This window comes from Neopelma chrysocephalum, unplaced genomic scaffold, assembly GCF_003984885.1.
Source record: "Neopelma chrysocephalum unplaced genomic scaffold, ASM398488v2 Primary Assembly neopelma1_87961, whole genome shotgun sequence".
In the NCBI taxonomy this organism is placed as follows: Eukaryota; Metazoa; Chordata; class Aves; order Passeriformes; family Pipridae; genus Neopelma; species Neopelma chrysocephalum.
This window is the reverse complement of record NW_020917243.1, coordinates 1-7,612: the sequence shown is the minus strand read 5'-3', so window position 1 is coordinate 7,612 and position 7,612 is coordinate 1. Positions and strand designations below refer to the sequence as shown.

Genomic DNA, 7,612 nt, shown 5'->3' with positions numbered 1-7,612 from the left:
GGGAGTGTGCCAACCCGACAGGAGGAATTCCTGCCCACACACAGGGGACAGACAGAAGCACAAGCTCATGTTCAGCTTCACATTGGTTTAACTTGGCTCCAGTGGCACAGCCAGGCAAGACTCTGGACTGTCCCTGATGCACCATGACAGCCCCTGCCAACAGAAGCACGGCCGAAGAGCTGGGGAGGGGGTCTGTAGCTCCACGGTGCTGCTGGACAGCAGGAGGGGCTGGGAGAAGAGGGACACGGGAGGAGTTTCCAGCCTTAACACAGCTCCTGGCCACAGCAGGTACTTACACGCTCGGGCTTCTCAGCCTCTCTTGGCCTCAGAGGACGAGCCAGCACCTCTCTCCTCGGGAATCCAGAATCCATTCTGAAGGATGTTGGGGGTGGATGAGTCGTACCAGTGACTGTGTCTCAGCTCACCTGGAAGGAGCAACAATGGAATGCTGAAAATCCAGAATGCCATTCCTGGCAGACCCAAAAGATACAGTGGTGCTGTGAATTTGATATTATTTGAAAGCAGCTAAATGCTTGTTTGGCATAAGTAGCTAGAATTGTCAGGCTGGAAGTTGGACTTTATTTGAACTCTATGGCTATGTTGTGTAATTCAAAGATGGATCAGAGTGAAACCTGGAGCTAACATTCTGAACATTAATAATAGTTAGAAGAGACAAAGCTGTAGCTTAAATATTACTTAAAAATTAATAGCTAGAGTGGACAGCCCATAGCTGGTGGTATAGGAACCGTAACAACCTCCTCTTCTCCAGGCCAACCAAGCCCAACTCCCTCAGCCACTCCTCACAGGACTTACCTCTAGACTCTGCAGCAGCTGTGTTCCCCCTCCCTGGACCAAGTCCAGGGAGGGAGAATCTTTACTGCAGTGAAGGTCTCAGAACCAGACACAGTACTTTTGCCTGTTGAGAAACACAAATGGATTTGATGTGATTATTTCACTGAACTCATTGATAGGTGCCTTTGTACATGTAAATACAGATGTTCCCATCTCTGTGCCTGCGTGTGTGTGAATTGATCATGGTCTGTGTAGGAAGCAACAGAGGGAACCTTGCCATCAAACTTTGCCAGGTCACTGAGGAGACACCATTAAAGGGACGTGAGCAATCAGAAATGCAACATATGGGCGAGCAGGACCACGTCAGACTTTATCCTAGTGGCACTTCTTCTCCAGCATCCTTACCCTGCAAGAAGCTATGGGTAAACAATCACCAGCCTGACAACCACCTCTCTCTGCTTGTGTCGTGCAAGAAAGGGCAAGAAGAGAAGAAACCTCCAGAAAGTGGGTCTCAAGCACTGACAAAACTCAAACGGGAACATTTACTTTGGACTAGAAACACGAGAACACAACACTGTCTTAAGGACACCAGGACATGCAGCAAGAGCCAGGATTTAAAGCTGGAAATTACCATCTAGTGGGGAATGGGACATTAATCTGGATTTCAGTGATCTATTACTTGGCCTTGAGAATAACTGGATTACTTGTGCCAGTTTTCTAACTGCAGTTTCTTTTCACTTCAAATGAAGCCTGTCCATCATGCCCACACTGCTGTTTACAGAGGGCTTCCACTCTCCACGCCCCCATCCAGGGTAGTGGCTTCCCCTGCCCTCTAGCCCTGGTGTGATGCTCTTCCATAGCCCCACGGTTCCACTTCCATAAAGCCTGCAGGGATCTGCCTGCCAGACTCAGGGGAAGGAGCAGAACTCAGAAATCAGTCCCAGCTCTCTGCAGGGACAGGATAAAGCACAGCTCCAGCCCACCACCACTGCGAGAATTTCAGCTGGAACATCACAATCCACCTACTGACACGGCCAACAATCTAAAGGTAACATGGCAAAACACAGCAGACACACAGCTATCAGCCACCATATTTAACTTTCTAAGTCACAAAAGGACAACTTTATCAATTGACAGATTATCTGCTATTATAAAAGGTTATGGGGGGAAGAATAGTAATAATAGGAGGGGCCCTTAATCGACTATTTACTTCTATTTTGAAATGCTGTTAGACAACATGCCATACACGACATGGAAAGCCAAACCTAAACAAGTAGCAAAGAAACAACCAGTTACAATTTCAGCTGCAGAAACACATAACCCTTTACACACAGTCACTGCAAAAGCCTTGATAAAGCAAAGCAAGCAAGTCCCTCATACAACACAAGCCCAAAGATGCCCCACAAGGCTACAACATACAGCAATACACACCTCCAAATCCATTCAAAACACAAACATGCATAAATTGGCCTGTGCCCAAATTAAACAATTAGAATAGGAGGCAAAGACAGGAATATCAAACATTTTTAACAGCAGAACAGATGTAACCTCACAATGGCCCTTAAAAAACATCCAAACCTATTTAACAAATATTCTTAAACTAGCATCCCTGAAGCAAAACACAAACATCATGACCAGCAATAGCCCAAACATTAACTCTGTTCCCACTGGACCCACTGAAATCACTCATTCTGTAGAACAGAGGCTGCCTCAGGCAAAGAGGAAGTCAATTAACAGCAGATTTTTCCCAAAGGCAGCTTTATTGCAGCTGAACCCACAAGTGGCCCAAGAAACAAACAGCCCCAAATCCGTGATACAGTGACCTCTCCTTAAACAGAGGTGATGCCTTTACATACACCACTAAAAAACCATAAAAGCACAGCCCTGCCATTAACAGAAGACCTTTCACTGGTCTATCAATCTCTCAAACCTAAAGAAACAGACATTTTCATACTTTTTACCCCTGTCTCAGAGTGGGAAAACATTCGAATTTTTGAAAACCAAGATTTTACAACTTACGCTTTGGTTAAAGAAAAGGGTAAAAAACACTTATTGCATAATTACCTTTGCAAAGGAAGAAATAATATGTTATCCCTCAAACATAATGGCAATGATTTACTATTTAACAGCTGGGTGGAATTAGATTTTGTCATCTTCTACTGCTATTCCTGTTCCTATAAAAACTTTCCTACTAACTCCTTGGCTAAACAAACAAGTGACTTGCTTCTTGGTGAGGAAGATGACAAACAAGCCCCTCTCATCTCTCACTCAGAATCTCCCTTCTTACATAATATGGGAAAAAGAAAGCAAAACATGGTGAACTAAAATTTTATTAACTGTCCACTCATACCACTGAATTTTACATTTTCAAGAAGATATAAATTTTACTTGTAACATTTGTGGGTTTTTTTTTGTTTTCAAATCAGTTTTCTTAAAAGTACTGTAAATTGTTTGCTTAACAATAGAAATAAAGGGTAGAAAATAGTTTAATAACATTTACACATATAATAAAATTTAGTATCTTACCATTTTAGAGCCCAATCTATTCATTAATTCATATTTTTTGAATATAAAACTGGCTGATACAAAACCTTTATTAGGTTTAGCAGTTTCATATTCTTCCAGCCATGCTCAAGAATGCAAGAGAAACCTTTTATCAGTCAGCAAACAAAATTGCTACACATATTATAAAAACTGGAGCAATATAAGCAGTTTACTAGAGAGCTCAATTTGAATTAAATAAATTTACCCACAGATTGTTTCAGCATAGATTGCATGCTGATTACCAATCAATTGCTGGAGTCAAGATGAAGAAGAGGATTTGAAACCTTCTGTTTTATAGTGTAAAGAGAGAAAAATTCTCTTTGTTGCCTAAAAGCCTTTGCAAATGCCTTTCACTATGTAAATTGGTGTCATTTTTACCAAAAACATTTATCTCCACAAAACCAGACCACTACACCTTTAAAAAATTTTTCCCTATTTTTTCATTAATTTCCCAGAGGCTTTTTTTGAATTATTAAAAATAAAAGTTATTAGAAGTTATTAGATTCTCAAATACATCCACACACATGCAATTATCATAACAATGTTATTCAAATAATAAGTATAGAATCTTGGACATCCCCATATTTGTTACATTCAGACATTCTCCAAACATTTGGCTCTCACAGAACAGCATACATAATGTCAACAAGAGTGCAAAACAGCTGCTTGTAAATCACAACTGCCTGAGAGACTGAATTAAACCTGGTTACAGTTGCTCTAACTGATATTATTAAGAAATGAGGACTCTAAAACGTTCCAGAAAAAAATTAACAAGGCCAACAATGGAATCTCCAATACAAAGAGAACTACAGGAGGAAAGATCATCCTTAAAGCCCTCAACTTAAAAGCAAAAGACACCATAACACAGAGTGACTCACTGCCATTGCTTCAGAAACTACAGATTCACCTGATCCTCACATCTGTTCCTGCCCCCTTTTCATCTGAAATGGACTGAGCTGTTATCAACAGGTTTGCCAAGATTGTTTTTAAAGGTAAAGAACGACTACAAGAAAGAAGTGAATGGGACACTAAGACCATCTGCATCTAGACAAACAAAAGAGGACAATGGAACAATAAGGTACAAACCCTGGACCGGGACTCTAGAGAAGTTTTACAACTTATTCATATACGCAAGACATTGAAATTGTTTTGTAATTAACCTGTGAATTTTATAACTGATTCATGCTGTGCTACAGAGTTACTTTCACATCTCGAAGCCTCCTTCCTTCGAGATTTTACTAACCCTCATTTACCTGAAAAAATACACAGCACATAATTCCTTGTTAGTCACACAAAATCTGACTTTTACATAAGACACATCCATACACACACATTCCAAATAGAATAATACAACAACATACAAAAAATGCTTCAAAGGCAAAAAGAAGGGGGATCAGTATATAACCCCCAGGAACACTTATAGAAAACATCATATGTTCTAAATTTCTTAAACGTGATGATGCAAACCATAGCAGATATAAATACTAACAAAAAACTAAAATACTTTCATCTTCCTAAACACCAGTTATGATTAAAAATTTAATATCTAGGCAATGGTCAGGACCAGTAGATCTCATAACTTGAGGGGAGATATATGCCTGGGTATCAAAGAGTACTAAATTACTAAGGATTCCTTCTAAATGTATCAGGCCTTATATTAGCCCTCCCCTTCAACAGAAGCAATCACCAGGAAAAATGAGTGAAGAAATTGGATTTGAAGAAACACAACCAACAATAGTGAAAGGAACACACCACACGTTGAGAAACATACTATAAAAACACAAAAAGAGGGGGGAAAGAGATATGGATCTAGTCCCTATATGTGTAAATCTACATTAACACTTCTTCAAAACAGGAACAATCACAAAGAAGCAATAAATGATACAACAGAACCAAAAGAAACACACAGACAGTCACCAATACAAACCCCAAAGTCCATGATTCAAACACAATAAAGGGTTTAACAATGCACGTGTGAGGAGAGAATGAAACGCTGGCCACCAGAGTATGAACGAGATGTGTGTGTGTGTGAATGCAAATACACTTTATGGCAAAGACATCTTAAACACTCATTCAACAACACCACCTCAACCACAGCAATGACAAGCAAACACAATATCCACAACACAACACATTTCCCTCTCAAAGGAAGATGATGCCATTACCCAATCACACAAAATCACCCTCAGATAAAAAGTTTCACACTTCTACAAACCCTGGGTAATTTAAGGTTGCTCGAATATTGCACAAACCAAAAAAGTTATAAACAGCTCAATAAAGGCCTTATGATGATAGGCCCTGGTTTTTATAAATGGTTAAGATAAGATTGGTTGTGATAAGAATGTTTAAAAAATGTATTGTTTTACAACTTGTTAAATTATATATAGAGGGGAGATGTGGCAGGAAGAATGTAATAAGGAATTATGAGACTTGTATTTCTCTGGGCTTTGACCCATCTCAGTAGAGTGCTTGGATGTCATTGTTGAGAAATCATGTGACATGTTTGAGCGCTGTATTTAAACCAAAGTGGTTTGTAATAAACCTTAATTCTGCCCTGGCACTTGATTGTGTCACTGCCAGGGTTGGTGCCTTATTCACCACCTCAAGCACAGGTGGGAATCAGCGAGGTGCAGGCGCTGGGCATTAAAATTTAGCCTCTAGTTCTCCTCAGGGACACACAAGTGGCAGAACTAATTTCCTGGGGTAATGGTTTCTCCCCTGGTCAACATCAAGGAACCGGTGTCACCTGCAGTTCAAGGGACACCACAAAGGTACAAGCAACAAATTATTCCAAAAAACAATCCAGGTATTAAGAGCCTCAAAAATAGCCAAGAGACAGAGGAGCTGACTAAAACTTACATTCAAATAAAAGGGAGAGTCCACTGGACAAGCCCCAAAGACACAGTGAAGGTTGCAGCCTCTTTTATCCCCTCTGCCCAAAATGCAGGTCCCTCTCCGTTTCTCCACTGGTGGAGATACTCCAGGGTCACAGACTTCCCGACACACCTGCTGCATGTCCCCCATGACACGCTCACTGGGGGCTTTGAGAATCCCCAGCATTCTCAAAATGTATCTTTATCTGCAGATTTATTTCTGCATGTTCATCCCTTGCTGCTGGTTGGTCTCTGTGTTCTGGGCACTGTATTATCTTATGCTGGGCAACTCCATAACTAATAACTTTTCTTTCCCCTACCACTACACTGACTGTGGCTACTACAAACTGTGCAAGAACATTCTACTTATTCCTAATGACACGATCCCTCAGAAAAACGAGACACGACACCCAAAGTGACAGAGAACATGGAGGAACTAATCTCAGTGTAGTTCTCTTAATGTTTACTTTCCAAAAATGCACTAAGCTCAAGAACCATTGTGTTTTCCATGGGGTAAGCATTTTGTAAACCTGGCTCTAAGTTAAAGTCCTTAAATTCCTACTCAGCCTGGTTGTTCTGTGAAGTACATGTGTATATATTTACACATAGAGTCTCACATGTAAAAAAAAAGTGCAGTTTATGTACAACACAAATACTGTGCTAATTACTATACTAAATTAAAACCCAAACCTCTTGATATGCACTTGTACATGCCGTGGTTAAACAGGGTCCAGGTTCCCCCTGGTTTATGGCCAGTGTTCTGTTCACGTTTCACTGAACCTTGAACAAACCTCATTCACCTTTAACTATTTTACATAATCGCTAAAAATACATAGACTAGCATGTTTAAAAAATGTTGTAGTTCTTCAGTGAAAAAAGCACAATCAGTAGGTCACTTCTTGCTTGGCCACACAGCTGTACATGTCCCTGAACTGTGGGACTGATGTTATCACATCCTGTATTTCTCTTTGGCATTCTCTTTCAGAATACAGATGTGTAAAAGAAAAACAAAAAGTACAACTTTAGCCCGTCTTTACCTTCCAATAAAGGACACGAGAGATCTTCAAAGACAATTCTGTGGAAGGGCTCAGTTGGTGAAGAGCCCTCGGTCAGTCTCTGCCTTTCAACGAACTGCGAGACCGACTTTTTGGAGAGACAATCTCTCCGAGGAATCGCTCGAGTGTCGCTGCCTGAAGGAGCTCAGGCGCGGGGAACAGGGTAGGGTGAGAGGGAACGGGGAACTGCGGCTGTTGCGGCGCAGCAACAACAAGACAGTCGCTGTCACCGCGTCCCGGTTGCCAGGCAACGGGTGGAAGCTGGAAGGGAGGCGGGGCCGGGGCCGTGTGGGGCCGTGTGGGGGCCGTGTGGGGTCTGTGTGGGGATCGTGTGGGGGCCGTGTGGGG

General features: G+C 41.4%; 1 long non-coding RNA gene across 1 annotated transcript; it reads right to left on the bottom strand.

Moving 5' to 3' along the window:
* Positions 1 to 302: 302 nt before the first annotated feature.
* On the bottom strand, positions 303 to 7,488 carry LOC113979706. The gene is made up of 3 exons (XR_003537958.1): positions 7,247 to 7,488; positions 814 to 916; positions 303 to 425 (listed from the first exon to the last, which is right to left on the bottom strand). It is a non-coding gene; the product is annotated as an uncharacterized LOC113979706 (long non-coding RNA).
* Positions 7,489 to 7,612: the final 124 nt, after the last annotated feature.